Source organism: Arachis ipaensis, chromosome B01, assembly GCF_000816755.2.
Source record: "Arachis ipaensis cultivar K30076 chromosome B01, Araip1.1, whole genome shotgun sequence".
NCBI lineage: Eukaryota > Viridiplantae > Streptophyta > Magnoliopsida > Fabales > Fabaceae > Arachis > Arachis ipaensis.
In genome coordinates, this window is record NC_029785.2 from 49,263,909 (window position 1) to 49,280,920 (window position 17,012).

The window sequence follows — 17,012 nt, forward strand, 5'->3', positions numbered from 1 at the left end:
TGGTTGAAAGTTTTCATGTATTAGAGGTGGTTCATCTTGGTAATAATATGGAGGGGGCGGCTCTTGAAAATGTTGATGTTGGAGTAGTGGTGGCTCTATGTGTAGTTCATATGGCTCATATGATTGTTGGTAGGATGGATATGGATTAGGGTCATATGAAGATGGTTGGTAAGAAGGGGCTTGTGAGTATGGTTGAGGGTTATGTTGGGGATATGGCTCATAGGCATATGGTGGTAGTTCTTGAAAGTCACAAGGGGATTCACCATAGCCATTGGATTGATATGCATCATAGAATGACTCTTCTTCATAGTGAATTGGTGGAGGTTGTTGCCATGAGGATTGATCATATGCATATGGCTCCTCCCACCTTTGATTGTCCCATCTTTGATACACATCCTCATTGAAGCTCTCATTTCCTACAACATAGTTAGAACCAGACTCATAGCCAAAGTGAGAATTTATGATAGCAAGAGAAAATGAAAACAAAATCAAATAAGCAAGAAAATTAAATCCTAAAACTAGCAAAAACTAACAAAGAAGCAAAAGGTAAACCCTATTTACAATATTCACATATATACAATAACCAATAACATAACACCATTGCAACTTCCCGGCAACGGCGCCATTTTGATGAACGAACTTTTGTGTGGTCTAGAATTCCACTAATGAATTCTCGTTGTAAAGTATAGTTTCTAAACCAAACAATAGTCTTTTCATACAAAAATTTGTTTGTCACAAGTACAAACCCCTAAATTTTATAAACCGAAGTATTTAAACCTCGGGTCGTTCTCCCTAAGAATTGCAATAAAGTACCTTGTTATTGGTTATGGAGTATGTTTTGGAGGTTTTTGATAAGAGGTATGAAAGGTAAATGGCAATAAAAATAAACTAACAACTAGAAAGCTCTTGACAAGGATTGAGAATTAGAAATCCTATCCTAGTTATCCTTCTGAATTGTGACCACAATTATCCATTGCTACCACTTAGTTAACCTCTAACCATGGAGGAAAGTCAAGTGGATGAATTAATTTGATTTCACAAGTCCTAGCCAACTCCCAAGGGAAAGACTAGCTTTAGTGGTATCCAAATCAATTAGCAACGTCTAATTATCAATCAACACGGGAATTAGATAACTCAAGCGTCACTAATTACTCTACCAAAGCCAAGAACACTAAAATCTACACTAAAATCAAACCAAGCATTTTATCAAACACTTGGAAGGCATAAAAGGAAAACATGGTAAATTGCAAGGAATGTAAATCTACACTACTCAATTGCAAGGAAATAAACAACAACAAAACCAAATCAACAATAAAGGAACATGAATCATAAATTGCATTGAATTGAAACTAGAAGAACAAAAATGCATCAACAATAAAGTAAGCAATTACAAGACTGAAATACAAAATTAGAGAGAGGAAGAATAGAGGAACAAGAAATTGTAAAGAAAAAGTAAATCAAAGCATGAATTAAACCTAGATCTAAGAAATTCTAATCCTAATTCTAGAGAGAAGAGGGAGCTTCTCTCTCCAGAAACTAAACTACATGATGCTAACACTTCAAACAATTGCTCTCCCATTGCTTGGACTTTAATTCTGCATGAAATACACTCAGAAACAAGTTGGATTTGGGCCTGGGCAACTCAGAAATCTCCTCCAGTGTTTTGCCTTTAAGTGGGCCATGTAAGAGTATTGGCGCATGCGCGCCATGTGCGCGTGCGCGTCAATTGGCAAATTTTCCATTCGCGCGGATGCGGCAAGTTCGCGTGCGCGTCTATTGGCGAGACCACTTTTGCGCGTGCGCGTCCTTTGATGCATTCCCAATCTTTGTTTCTTCATGCATTCTCCCCTTTGTGTGCTTTTCTACTCATTTCTTCCATCTAATACTTTTCTTATAAACCTGAAATCACTCAACGCACACATCAAGGCATCGAATGGAATTAAAGTGAATTAAAATCACCAAATTAGGGCCTAAAAAGCATGTTTTTACACTTAAGCAAAATTCAAGGGAGAATTTCAAAACCATGCTATTTTATTGAATAAATGTGGAAAAAGGTGGTAAAATTCTCCAAAATAAGCACAAGATAAATCACAAAATTGGGGTTTATCAGGTAGTATTTGGATGGATTTGACAGGGTTCGTGTAAAAGAAAAAGAAGAAAGTGGATGATACTATCAACCCTGACCTCCTTGGACACTGAAGGGAATAACTTAAAATACAGAGAACCAATTGATGCAGTTTTAGTGGTATTAGAAAGCTAACTTTTAGAGCTTTCCAATGATATATAATAGTATACACTTTTCTTCCAAACCATACAGCCCTGGTGGCGCCTAACTTGGGATTCTCCAAGTTAGGCGCCAGATGAAGAAAAAGCCTCCAACCCAGATGAAGTAAAAGCTATCAAAGACACACGGCCCTAGTGGCGCCTAGGTTGGCTCAGCCCAAGTTAGGCGCCAACCATGAAGAATCAATGGTCCCATTCGTCCTCCAAGTGTGCTATTCGAAGATTTTATTTTTATTTTGATTAAAACTTTATTTTATTTACAAATAGGAAAAGATATTATTTAGTTTTAGAAAAGATATTTTACATTAATTAGGTTAGATATAAAAGTGAAAAGATTCAACTCTTCGGGCTCTCTTCTCTTGGACGCACCTCATTCCGCACTTTATAGTTTTGGAGAACCCTAGTTTTCTCTCTGAGCCATGAGCAACTAAACCTCCATTGTTAAGGTTAGGAGCTCTGTTTATTGTATGAATTGATACTATTACTTTTCTATTTTAATTAATGAATTGATTTCACTTTCAAGAATTTATTTTCATTCTTCATCTTAAGGATTTGGGTAGATCGGACGAATAACCCTTATTCTATTTGAGTTCTTATAAACCTTGGAAAAATAATTTACTTGAACAACAGCTTGAAAACAATTTCTCCTAAACCACTATTTATCTGGACTTAACGGGATACGTGACATATAATCCTCTTATATTTGGGTGATTAGGATTTTTGTGGCTAATAAACTAGAATTGGACTTAAACCTCTAATTGACATTAAGTGACCAAGGAATTGGCGGTTAGCTAGGTTAGAGGGGACTAAATTACTAAGAAATTAGGTCTTAGTCAAATATAGTTTGCCATGAATTGAATCTTGCATGATTAAAATAGCTGGTAAGAAATAAAAATCCGAAAGATAAACAACTCTGAAACCTTAACTATTTTCTCATATATTTTTCACACCCAATTTACTATCACTTCTTAATTTCTTGCTTTTTGCTTAATGCAATTACAAACCACAAAACACTCTTTTCTGTTTTCCTCACTAAGTAAATTAATCAATTATTGTTGCTCAATCCATCAATCCTCGTGGGATCGACCCTCACTCACCTGAGATATTACTTGGTACAACCTGATGCACTTGCCGGTTAGTTTGTGGGTTATAAATTTCGCACCATGTTTTTGGCGCCGTTGTTGAGAATTGACTGTGATTGACAACTACTAGTTGTTTGATTACTTAGATTAGGTGTTTTAGCTTTAATTTTATTTAATTTTTAGCTTTAATTTTCGAATTTTGTATCACTTATTTTTCCTTAATTTCTGAAATTAAGTTTGGTGTCCCTAGTTTGTTTATCTTATTTTTATTATTTATTTTCCCTATAAATTTCGAAATTTTTGTTCTTCTTTTGCCAAGTGATTTTCAAATTTCTTGCTCTACTATTTAGGTTATTTTATTTTATTTCTCTCTTACTCAGGTTGCCTCACGGGAAATTCTCTTTACTCTGATGTAGAGTAGGAACAGGAACACGGAACCTCTTCTAGATTTTGATCCTGAACCTAATAGGACCTTGAGACGGCATTTGTAACAAACTAGACTCTACAAAGCTAGTGAAAATCTCAGTGAGATATTTGAAAAGGAAGCTGCAGAGTCTACTATGGATCCCAATAATATTTTTAATACTAATGGGGTTAATCAGAATGGGAATAAGTAACCTAGAAGAACGCTTGGCTCGTTGACAAACCACTATTTTATGGTTTATCTTGTGCTCAATTGAGTGGTTTTTATCAAGTCTTTGCACACTTATTCATACAATTTGCATGATTTTACAATTCCTTCCTAATTCTGTTCTATAATTGAAAACTTGCTTCCTAAGCCTTTAAATTTTGTATTTTAATTCCCCTAAATACCATTCGATGCCGTGATATGTGCGTTAAGTGTTTTCAGGCTTCATAGGGCAGGAATGGCTTAGAGGATGGAAAGGAAGCTTGCAAAAATGGAAGGAGCACAAGAAATAAAGGAGACAACCAGGGAGAAGCGACGTGCACGCATGGCTCACACGTGCGCGTGAATTGGAGTTCGCACGACGACGCGTGCGCGTGTCTGATGCTTACGCGTGACACGCGAAGATGATTGTCGACGCGTACACGTGACTGACGCGTACGCGTGACATACGCTACCTACAGAAATCGCAGAAAACGCTATGGGCAATTTTGGGCTGAGTTTGGACCCAGTTTTCGGCCCAAAAACACAGACTAAAGCCAGGGGACAAGCAGAGACACAACAATGGATTCATTCATTCACTTCTCATTATTCACAATTTAGGTTTTAGATATAGTTTCTAGAGAGAGAGGCTCTCTCTTCTCTCTAGGTTTTAGGATTCTTAGGTTTAGCTATTTCCAATTTTAGATTTCTACTCTATTTCAATTTAGTTTCTCTTCTACTTTTATTTGCTTTAGCATTCTAGTTTATTCATTTTCCTTATTGATTACTTTATGCTGCCAATTTATTTTATGAACTCCATGTCAGATTTGATTTTCTTATTAATGCAATTTGAGGTATTTCATATTTATGATTGCTTTCTCCAATTTATGTTATTGATGCTTTCAATTGGTTGTTTAGATTTTATTATCTCTTATTAGTTTTCCATGTTCTTATATGGTGCCTTCTAAGTGTTTGACAAAATGCTTGGGAGGGTTTTAAGTTAGATTTTTATATTCTTGGCTTTGGTTGAGTAATTGGAGACTCTTGAGTTATCAAACTCCTTTGTTGAATGATAATTGAAAGTTACTAGTTGATTTGGATCCCTCTAAAGCTAGTCCTTCCTTAGGAGTTGACTAGGACTTGAGGAATCAAATTAATTTGTCCACTTGAATTTCCTTCATAGTTAGAGGGTAACTAAGTAGGAGCAATGAACAATTCTCATCATAATTGATAAGGATAACTAGGATAGGAATTCTAGTTCTCATACCATGGCAATAGTTTTCTTAATTGTTAGTTTATTTTCTTGACATTTACATTCCTTGTTCCTTATTTAAAAAACCCAAAAAGATACCATCTCATAACCAATAATAACTACACCTCCCTGCAATTCCTTGAAAGACGACCCGAGGTTTGAATACTTGATGAGCGGATAATTTATACGCTTTTTGGCATTGTTTTTACTTAGTTTTTTGTATGATTTAGTTGGTTTTTAGTATATTTTTATTAGTTTTTTATTAAAGATCACATTTCTGGACTTTACTATGAGTTTGTGTGTTTTTCTGTGATTTCAGATATTTTTTGGCTGAAATTGAGGGAGCTGAGCAAAAATCTGATTCAGGCTGAAAAAGGACTGCTGATGCTGTTGGATTCTGACCTCCCTGCACTCAAAGTATATTTTCTGGAGCTACAGAACTCCAAATGGCGCGCTCTCAATTGCGTTGGAAAGTAGACATCCAGGGATTTCCATCAATATATAATAGTCTATACTTTGCTCAAGGATAGACAACGTAAACTGGCATTCAACGCCAGTTCCATGTTGCAGTCTGGCGTCCAGCGCCAGAAACAAGTTACAAGTTGGAGTTCAACGCCAGAAACAGGTTACAACCTGGCGTTGAACGCCCAAAACAGCCCAGGCACGTGAGAAGCTTAAGTCTCAGCCCCAGCACACACCAAGTGGGCCCCAGAAGTGGATTTCTGCACTATCTATCATAGTTTACTCATGTTCTGTAAACCTAGGTTACTAGTTTAGTATTTAAACAACTTTTAGAGATTTATTTTATACCTCAGGACATTTTTAGATCTGAATTTTGTACTCTTTGACGGCATGAGTCTCTAAACTCCATTGTTGGGGGTGAGGAGCTCTGCAGCGTCTTGATGAATTAATACAATTATCTCTGTTTTCCATTCAAACATGCTTGTTCCTATCTAAGATGTTCATTCGCGCTTCACTATGAAGAAGGTGATGATCCGTGACACTCATCACCTTCCTCAATCCATGAACGTGTGCCTAACAACCACCTCCGTTCTACATCAGATTGAATGAGTATCTCTTAGATTTCTTAATCAGAATCTTCGTGGTATAAGCTAGAATTGATGGCGGCATTCATGAGAATCCGGAAAGTCTAAACCTTGTCTGTGGTATTCCGAGTAGGATTCAAGGATTGAATGGCTGTGACGAGCTTCAAACTCGCGATTGTTGGGCGAAGTGACAGACGTAAAAGAATCAAAGGATTCTATTCCGACATGATCGAGAACCAACAGATGATTAGCCGTGCTGTGACAGAGCATTTAAGAGGACGGGAAGTAGCCATTGACAACGGTGACACCTTACATACAGCTTGCCATGGAAGGAGCCTTGCATGTGTGAAGAGGAGTACAAGAGAAAAACTGAAATAAAGAAGACAAAGCATCTCCAAAACCCCAACATATTCTCCATCATTGCACAATAAGTATTTATATTTATGCCATTTGACTCTTTACAATTGAAGTTGAAAAACACTGTTGTTGGCATCCTGACTAAGAATAATAAGATAACCATAGCTTGCTTCAAACCAACAATCTCCGTGGGATTCGACCCTTACTCATGTAAGGTATTACTTGGACGAACCAGTGCACTTGCTGGTTAGTGGTACTAGTTGTGAAAAGTGTGATTCACAATTCGTGTACCAATACTTCAGATTAATTTTATTGGATTTGCTTTAGTGACAAACAAATTTTTGTATGAAAGAATTCTTTGTTGGTTTAGGAACTATACTAGTAACCAGAACTTATTGTGAATTCTTTACTAACAAAAATCCACTCATCAAAATGGCGCCGTTGCCGGGGAATTGCAAACGTATGCCTTATTATTGGTTATTGTGAATATTGTGAATAAATTTGCTTTTCTTTCATTTTGTTGTCAGTGTTTCTAGTTTTATGAGTTTATTCTCAAAATTTTCTTATTAGTTTTTGTTTTTACTTTCTTTTGTTGCTATGAATTCTCACCCCTTTCGCTATTAGTTTGGTTCCAATTATGTTGTAGGGAATAGAAGCTATAATGAGAACATGCATCGAGGTCGGAACAATCAAAGATGGGAGGAGTCACAAGGATTTGATCAACCCTTTCGGCAACAACCTCCTCCAATATGCCATGGGCAACAACCATTCTATGATGCATCCCAAGACAATGGTTATGGTGGACCTTTTCATGTCAACCAACCTCCACCAAATTACTATGGTCAAGAGCCATTCCAGGGTGTACACCAAGACGATGGATATGGTAGACCCCCTTGTAGTTACCAACAAGCCCATGATAAACCCATTTTTAGGGTTTATCTTGTGTTGAATTTAGAGGGTTTTGTCAACTTTTCTCCTATGTATCCAATGAAATAGCATGGTTTTGTAAATTCTCCTTTAATTGTGCTTAAGAGTGAAAACATGCTTTTTAGGTCTTAAAATAGCTAATTTTAATTCACCTTGATTCCATTAGATGCCTTGATATGTTTGTTAAGTGATTTCAGATTTAGGAGGCAAAGATTGGATTGAGGGAATGAAGATAAAGCATGTAGAAATGGAGAACTCATGAAGAAATGAAGGAATCGCAAAAGCTGTCAAGCCTGACCTCTCCGCACTTAATCGATCATAACTTGAGCTACAGAGGTCCAAACGACACGGTTTCAGTTGCGTTGGAAAGATTACATCCGAGGATTCGAAATGATATAAGATTTGCCATAGTTGCCGCTCGTATAGGGATGCGTACGTGCACTGTACGCGTACGCGCTGATGGTTGCACATGATTCACTTAATGTAACTCGTGGCCAACAATTTTAGAAGCCTTGTGGGCCCAATCCAACTCATTTCTGATGCTATTTAACCCAAGGATTGAAGGGAAATCAACATCTTTAGTCATAGTTTAGTTTTTAGTTTAGTTTTCACATGCTTTTAGTTAGTTTCTAGAGAGAGAAGCTCTCTCTTCTCTCTAGAATTAGGTTTAGATCTAGATCTAGTTCTTCTTCTCTCTTCTAATTTTCCTTTTCTTTCCTTAATTGTTCTCTTGTAGTTGTAGAATTCTTCTTCTCTTGTAATTCCTTTGTATTGTTAGTTGTAGTTTATGAACTTTCTTTTGTAGATCTACATTTCTTCTTCAATGCAATTGGTAAGTTCTTTGTTGTTTTATAATTGCTTTCCTTTTCTATTGTTGATCTCTTACTATTCTAGTTAGATCTCTCTTTAATTCTTGCAATTCATGTTGTTTACTTTTATTGCCTTCTATGTGTTTGATGAAATGCTTCTTCTAGTTATTAGTTAGATTTTGTTCTTCTTGGCCTAGGTAGAGTCATTAGTGACACTTAAGTTATCAAACTCTTGTGTTGATTGATAATTAGAGATTGCTAATTGACTTGGATACCACTAAAGCTAGTCTTTCTTTAAGAGTTGGCTAGGACTTGTGGAATCAAATTAATTCATCCACTTGACTTTCCTCTATGGTTAGAGGTTAACTAAGTGGTAGCAATGGAAAATTCTCATCACAATTGAGGAGGATAGCTAGGATAGGACTTCTAGTTCTCATACCTTGTCAAGAGCTTTGTTATTTGTTAGTTTATTTTCATTGCCATTTATATTTCTTGTTCCTTATTCCCAAAACCCCAAAACATACCTCAACCAATAATAAGAACACTTTATTGTAATTTCTAGGGAGAACGACCCGAGGTTTGAATACTTTGATTTATAATTTTAGGGGTTTGTTACTTGTGACAACCAAATTTTTGTATAAAAAGATTATTGTTTGGTTTAGAAACTATACTTGCAACGAGAGTTCATTTGTGATTTCTAAACCGTCAAAAATCTGTTTATCACCCCACCATATGCTTATGAACCACCTCCTTAACATAACTCTGAACCACCATACTCACAAGCCCCTTTCCACCATTCACCTCCATATGACCCTAACACATATCCACCATACCAACCACCATACGAACCATACGAGCCATACCTAGAACCACCACCTCAATATTCACCATCTCCATACCCTTACCAAGAAGAACCACCTTCCTATTATGAACCTTTTATCCAAAATAATGAACCCTCCTCTCCACCCCAACCTCTACTGGATGACAACACCCTTAATGTTATTCGCCAAAGGCAAATAAAGCTTCAAACCACAATTACCTCTTCTTTCACTGGTCTAACCTCTACTATCCAAGCTTTTATATCCCATGTGGATGTATCAATCCAAGAGCAACATGATCCCAACTATGCTATTGACACTGAACAAGAGAGAAGGGATCGGCTTAGGGACTTAATGGATCAGGTTCACGCACCCATACTTCAATAGAAGCACGAGGAGGCCCAAAATGTGGAAGTAGAGACCCTTGAAGATGAAGGAGTAGCCGAAGAATTGGTAAGGAAAGACATCAAAGAGGAGTTCGATTTTGTATTAGAGCAAGTGGAGAAAGCTGAAATTATAGAAGAAGAGAAAGTGGTTGAAGACTTAGGAGATGCGGAACCTCCATGGGAAAGTCAAGTCATAGAGCCTCCTTCCAAGACGTTTGAAATTGATGTTGAGGAGGGTGTACAACCTCCAAGGCATATCATGGTTGAAGACTTTGAAGGGGATGATCAAGAGATGGATTCAATCATTGATGAATTCTTATCTACAATTGAATCCTCTCCCATTGGAATTGACATGGAGATTAAAGCAGAAAAGGCACAACCTCTCATGTCCTTGGTAAGCAATGAAGAAGAGATTAAATTGGAAGAAAGCTACCAAGAGGAAGATGTTGAAATTAAAAAAGCTTACAAAGAGGTGGAAGTTGTCATGGAAGAGCACAAGGGAATGGAGCTTGAAATCACCTTGCCAAGGTTGTTGGAGACTCTCCCCCAAAGCCATTACCATCTAATACAACATTCAAGTGGGTAAAATTCATATCCCTTAGCTTTCTCATTCCACTTGAATTTGGTTTGCTTGTGACGGATGGACAACCTAGAGCTATTTGTGGTTTTAAGAGTAAAAGGGAGATGGTTAGTGGTTGACATAACAATCCTAGGGTCCTTATGGTTGGATGTTCAAGATCTAAGTGCAATGGTTGGTATAAATCTCAATTGAATGGGTCTAGGCAGTTATTTGGATGTCTCAGTGAGAATTTCAATTGCTCACCACCCAAGTGGAAAAATGATGATCAACAAAAAGACGGGTGCAAAAGCAAGGTTTAGGACCCAGGAATTCATTCCAACAATCAACACTCTTGAGACCTTGTCATTTGCTTTAACTTGTTTGAAGGCTTTCTGCACCTAGTTTGGGACTCCGGAGGCTATTGGAAGTACAAACATTGGTGGGGATTCATGGATGAGTTCAAGCACAAGTGGTGCACGAATTGTGAATCACACTTTTCACAACTTGTACCACTAACCAGCAAGTGCACTGGGTCGTCCAAGTAATACCTTACGTGAGTAAGGGTCGATCCCACGGAGATTGTTGGTTTGAAGCAAGCTATGGTTATCTTGCAACTCTTAGTCAGGATATTAATTTGTGGTTATCAATTGACTTGCAAATGAACAAGAGAGCATGAATTAAAGGTTACTTATTATGCAGTAATGGAGAATATGTTGGGGTTTTGGAGATGCTTTGTGTTCTGAATTTCAGCTTTTCTCTTGTATTCCTCTTCCCTCATGCATGCATGCAAAAGTGCAAAGTTCCTTCCATGGCAAGCTGTGTGTTGGTGGATCACCGTTGTCAATGGCTACCATCCATCCTCTCAGTGAAAAGGGTCCACGTGCGCTGTCACTACACGGCTAATCATCTGTCAGTTCCCACTCATGCTGGAATAGGATCCATTGATCCTTTTGCATCTGTCACTACGCCTAACACTCGTGAGTTTGAAGCTCGTCACAGCCATCCAATCCCAGAATCCTACTCGGAATACCACAGACAAGATTTAGACTTTCCAGATTCTCATGAATGCCGCCATCAATCTAGCTTATACCACAAAGATTCTAATTAAGGAATCTAAGAGATACTCATTCAATCTAATGTAGAACGGAGGTGGTTGTCAGACACACGTTCATGGATTGAGAAAGGTGATGAGTATCACGGATCATCACCTTCTCTATAATTAAGCGCGAATGAATATCTTAGATAGGAACATGCATGGTTGAATGGAAAACAGGAATAGTTGCATTAATTCATCGAAACACAACAGAGCTCCTCACCCCCAACAATGGAGTTTAGAGACTCATGCCTTCAGAGATTACAAAGTTCAGATCTAAAAATGTCATGAGATACAAAATAAATCTCTAAAAGTTGTTTAAATACTAAACTAGTAACCTAGGTTTACAGAAAATGAGTAAGCTATGATAGATAGTGCAGAAATCCACTTCTGGGGCCCACTTGGTGTGTGCTGGGGCTGAGACTAAAGCTTTTCACGTGCCTGGGCTGTTTTGAGCATTCAACGCCAGGTTGTAACCTGTATTTGGCGTTGAACTCCAACTTGTAACCTGTTTCTAGCGCTGGACGCCAGACTGCAACATGGAACTGGCAATGAACGCCAGTTTACGTCGTCTATCCTTGAGCAAAGTATGAACTATTATATATTGCTGAAAGCCCTGGATGTCTACTTTCCAACGCAATTGGAAGCGCGCCAATTGGACTCCTATAGCTCCAAAATATCCATTCCGAGAGCAGAGAGGTCAGAATCCAATAGCATCAGCAGTCCTTTTTCAGCCCGAATCAGATTTTTGCTCAACTCCCTCAATTTCAGCCAAAAAATACCTGAAATTATAGAAAAGCACACAAACTCATAGTAAAGTCCAGAAATATGAATTTTTCCTAGAAACTAATGAAAATATACTAAAAACTTAACTAAAACATCCTAAAAACTACATGAAGTTAACCCCAAAAAGCGTATAAAATATCCGCTCATCAACAAGCCACCATGACAAGGAGCTCACCAAACGTCCAACTTAAGGACGTAAAAGCAAAGTGCTAGGTGAGAGACAACCCACCATGGTATGATCGTCCCTTTTCATTCTTAGTTTTATTTCATTTTGTTTTTCATAGTACTCTTTATAATTTCTGCATCTTCATCTGCATGTTGCATTTTGCATTCTGCATAAAAAAAGGGGCAACCCACGCGTGGGCGTCGATTCCAAATTTTGCTATCCCATCCAATGAATAGAAAGTTATGATGGAATCGTGTGGCTGGTGTGCTCTGCGCACACTTCGACCCACGCGTACACGTCTAGGACATGTGCACATCACTTGCAACTTGGGAAATCCACGCGTACGCGTCAAGCACGCGCACGCGTGGACATGGAAATCGGCGTAAATAGGTGTTTGACCCTAGAGTTGTGCTGCCCTTGCACTGGAACTGTGCTAGAAACACAAGCCCCATCACGCGTACGCGTCCCTGACGCGTGTGCGTCGTTTTCCCATTATGGCCATCCACGCGTGCGCGTCCCTGTGTATTTTTGGCTCTCGTGCGTATCAAACAGAGAGTTTTGCGTGATAAACCTCGATTTTATGGTTTATCTTGTGCTTAATTTGGGTGGTTTTATCAACTTTTCTCACATTTATTCAATGAATTAGCATGATTTTGCAATTCTCCATTGATTTGTGCTTAAATGTGAAAACATGCTTTTTAGGCCCTAAAATTGGTGATTTTAATTCACTTTAATTCCATTCGATGCCTTGATGTGTTTGTTGAGTGATTTCAGGTTTATAAGGCAAGTATTGGATTGAAGGAATGAAGAAAAAGCTTGCAAAGTGGGAGAACTCATGAAGAAATGAAGGAACCGTAAAGCTGTCAAGCCCGACCTCCTAGCACTCAATCAACTATAACCTGAGCTACAGAGGTCTAAATGAGGCGGTTCTAGTTGCGTTGGAAAGCTAACATCCGGGGCTTCGAAATAATATAAAATTTGCCATATGTTACCTGAAGCATAGGGGCGCGCACGCGCCATGTACGCGCGCGCGCCGATGGAGCACGTGGGTCCACTTTAGTGAAATCGCCTCCAGCGATTTCTGAAGCATTTTGGGCCCAATCCAACTCATTTATGATGCTATTGAACCCAAGGATTGAGGGGGGAATAAACCAAGTAGTCATAGTTTAGTTTTCATTATGTTTTAGGGTAGAATTCTAGAGAGAGAGGCTCTCTCCTCTCTCTAGATTTAGGATAGTTTAGGTTTAATTTTCTTAAATCCAACTTTTAATTCTTGTTTTAATTTAGTTTCTCCTTTTAATTTCTTGTTGTTACGTCTCTACTCTTCTAGTTTTACTTGTCATTTCCTTTATTTTATTCTCTTTTATGTTCATGGATGCTCTTGTTGGATTTGATTTACTTTTAATGCAATTTAATGTTTGATGTCTCTTTATTGTTGATTTGAGTTGTTGATCTTGTTTCCTTGCAATTTGTAGTTGGTAGATTTTATTATTCTTGCACATTTACCATGCTTTCCCTTTGTACCCACCAAGTGTTTTACAAAATGCTTGGTTGGGCTTCAGAGTAGATTTTGAGCATTCTTGGCTTGGAAAGAGTAATTGGGCAATCTTGAGTCATGAAAACCCAACTTATGTTGGTGATCTAGAGTTGTTAGCTAATATTGTTTCCATTGACGCTAATCTTTTGCTAATTTAATTAGTAAGTTGATTAGGACTTTTGGATTGAGATTAGCTAGTCTTATTAGACTTTCTCTCATGGAAGATAATATGATACCTTCTTCCAATGTTGGAGATGACGTAATGAGATAAATTTTTTTTTATAATTGTGACATGATTAATTAGTCTTGTTTGACATTCTCCCTATTTTTTGGAGTTGACTAAATAAGATGAATTAATCATTGCATGACTAGGATAAAAAGCCTATGATCTCAACACATGCCATGAATGTCTCTCTTTATTAATTGCTTCCTTTAATTGCTCTCTTTACTTTCCTTGGACATTTAATTTCTCGCCCTCTTATCAATCAAAACCCCCTTTACCCTTTCATAGCCAATAATTGAGCATTTCATTTCAATTCCTTGTGAGACGACCCGGAGTCTAAATACTCCGGTTAATTCTTATTTGGGGTTTGTACATGTGACAAAACCATATTTTAATTTGATGCGAGAGTTGTTTGTTGGTTTGGAGCTATGCTTACAACGAGAATTCATTCAATGTGTTTCTAGGCCACTTTATAGCCTCTAATATGTGTTTTCTGGGCCGGGAACTGGGCCAGAAATAGCCCAAAAATTGCCCCCAGTGATTTCTGGTATGTCCAGCACACGGCAAAGTCACGCGTGAGCATCGTCCACGCGTTCGCACGGATTGAGTTTTTGCCAGGTTACGCGTGCGCGTGATCTACACGTTCGTGTCGCCTATCTTTGGGGTAGCTATAGCAAATTATATATCGTTACGAAGCCCCGGATGTTAGCTTTCCAACGCAACTAGAACCACCTCATTTGGACAGCTTTAGCAGTTCCTTCAGTTTCTTGTATTCCTTCCACTTTTGCATGCTTCCTTTCCATCCTCTATGCAATTCCTGCCCTATAATCCCTGAAATCACTTAACGAACATATCACGGCATCGAATGGTAATAAGAGAGGATTAATATTAGCTAAATTAAGACCAAAGAAGCATGTTTTCAATCATATCACAAAATCAGGAAGGAAACTATAAAATCATGCAATTAGTATGAATAAGTGTGCAAAGACTTGATAAAAAGTACTCTATTGAGCACAAGATAAACCATAAAATAGTGGTTTATCAACCTCTCCACACTTAAACATTAGCATGTCCTCATGCTAAACTCAAGAGAAGCTATAAAGGGGTGAAGAGGTATGGTAAAACTTATGAAATGCAACCTAACTACATGCAAAAATGCTTCTACCTACTTGGTGAAAAGTAAATAAATCTTTCAAGAACAAGTATGAACTGGATTTCACTAATTCAAATCATAAAAATGAAGTACAAATAGACTTGCAAGAAGAAGATAGCTCATGAAAGCCGGGAACAAAGAATTGAGCATCGAACCCTCACCGGAAGTGTATACACTCTAATCACTCAAGTGTTTAAGGTTCGACTCTCTCAATTCTCTACTAACCTTGCTTTCTAAGGCTTGCTTTTTTTCTACCAATCAACAAGGAATTAATGCACAGATACACATATCAAGAGGTCTTTTAAGGGTTGTAATGGGGTTAGCGTCAAGGTAGGATTGTATTTGGCCAAGTGGACTAAAATCTGAATCCTTAATTAACTTAAACTTTCCACCTAACTTTAGACAATCCATGTAATCATAATACTACATCTCCTTTTTATTTTTCTCAATGCATATGATTAAATTATTGAATGCATGAACATGCCCTAAACATTTCTTTCACATTTTCATAAAGAAGTTTAACATACTTAATTTCCAAAACCAAACGTTTCCAAACCCACTTTTCCCACACTTAATTCATGAGCACTCTCACTAGTCTAAGCTAACTAAGGATTCAAATTAAGGACATTATTATTTTTCGCTTAGAGTTAATGATGTGCTAAAGTAGAGAACAAAGGGGTATAATAGGCTCAACATTGGTTTGCAAAGGATAATGAAAGGGGAAGACCATATGTGTATGTAAGCTCAGTAAAACAAAGGCCTCAATCATATAAGTGCATGCATACATCAAACCATGGAAATATAGAATTAAGCAAGATAAACATTAAAATTTTAGAGAGAAAAACACACACCAAAAATAAAATATTGGTTGATAAAATGCAACCAATTCAAATAAGCTCAAAAATCTCACAGATTTTGTGTGTCGAGCTCTAAACCATGTTCCAAATTAAAATTTCTTCAAACAAGTTTTTCAAAAAGTTTAATTCAAATTAGTGAAATGCTATAAAAAGTTTCTTGAAAAAGAAAATATTACTTCAACCAAGTGGTGGTAAAATATGCACAAAATCAAACAAATATGCAATCAAACATGCAAATGTAATAATGAATCAAACAAAGAAAATAAAATATTGGTGTTGAAAAGAAGGTAACTAACCCATGGAGATCGGTATCGACCTCCCCACACTTAAAGATTGCACCGTCCTTGGTGCATGCAAAGAAGTGCAAGTGGACAGACTGTTACAACTGATGCTATTCTCCAAAGATTATGCAGATGGAACTTGTCTGTTTCTCCATGTAAAAGTTTTCTGTTTCCCTTCCTTAGTGGCCATCCTGAAAGAAGAGGAAAAAGAGAGTGTGGGTCATGAAAAACAATATAAGTTCAAATCAATGCAAATGGAATACAAGTATCATAAAAATTAGCATTGACCTATAAAAAATATTACCCAACAATGGAAACAAGTCACGAAGCACCAAAATAATACCAGAGAAGATACAATAGCTGAATAAGAAAATTTAACACCAATGGAAAAATAATAAATTTAGAAAAGAAAATAAAAATATGCACGAAATTAAAATGCAATGAATGAAAGTATGCAAATAAATTAAGTAAAATAGAATGAAAGAAAATAAGGATGAGAAGGTGAAGAAATGAAGAAGAAAAAGAAAGTAGGAAAGAAAGAAGGAAGAAAAAATTAGGATTTAGAAAGATAAGATATGAAAAGCAGGGCTGCACAGGATTCAGGTGCGGATTCGCGAATGACGCGTTCGCGTACTCCACACGTACGCGTGGGTCGCGCATGGAGGGGGGTGACGCGTAGGCGCTGGTCACGCGTTTGACGTGTGGAAAACGATCCAACACAAAACTCACCGGCAAGTGTACCGGGTCGCATCAAGTAATAATAACTCACATGAGTGAGGTCGATCCCACA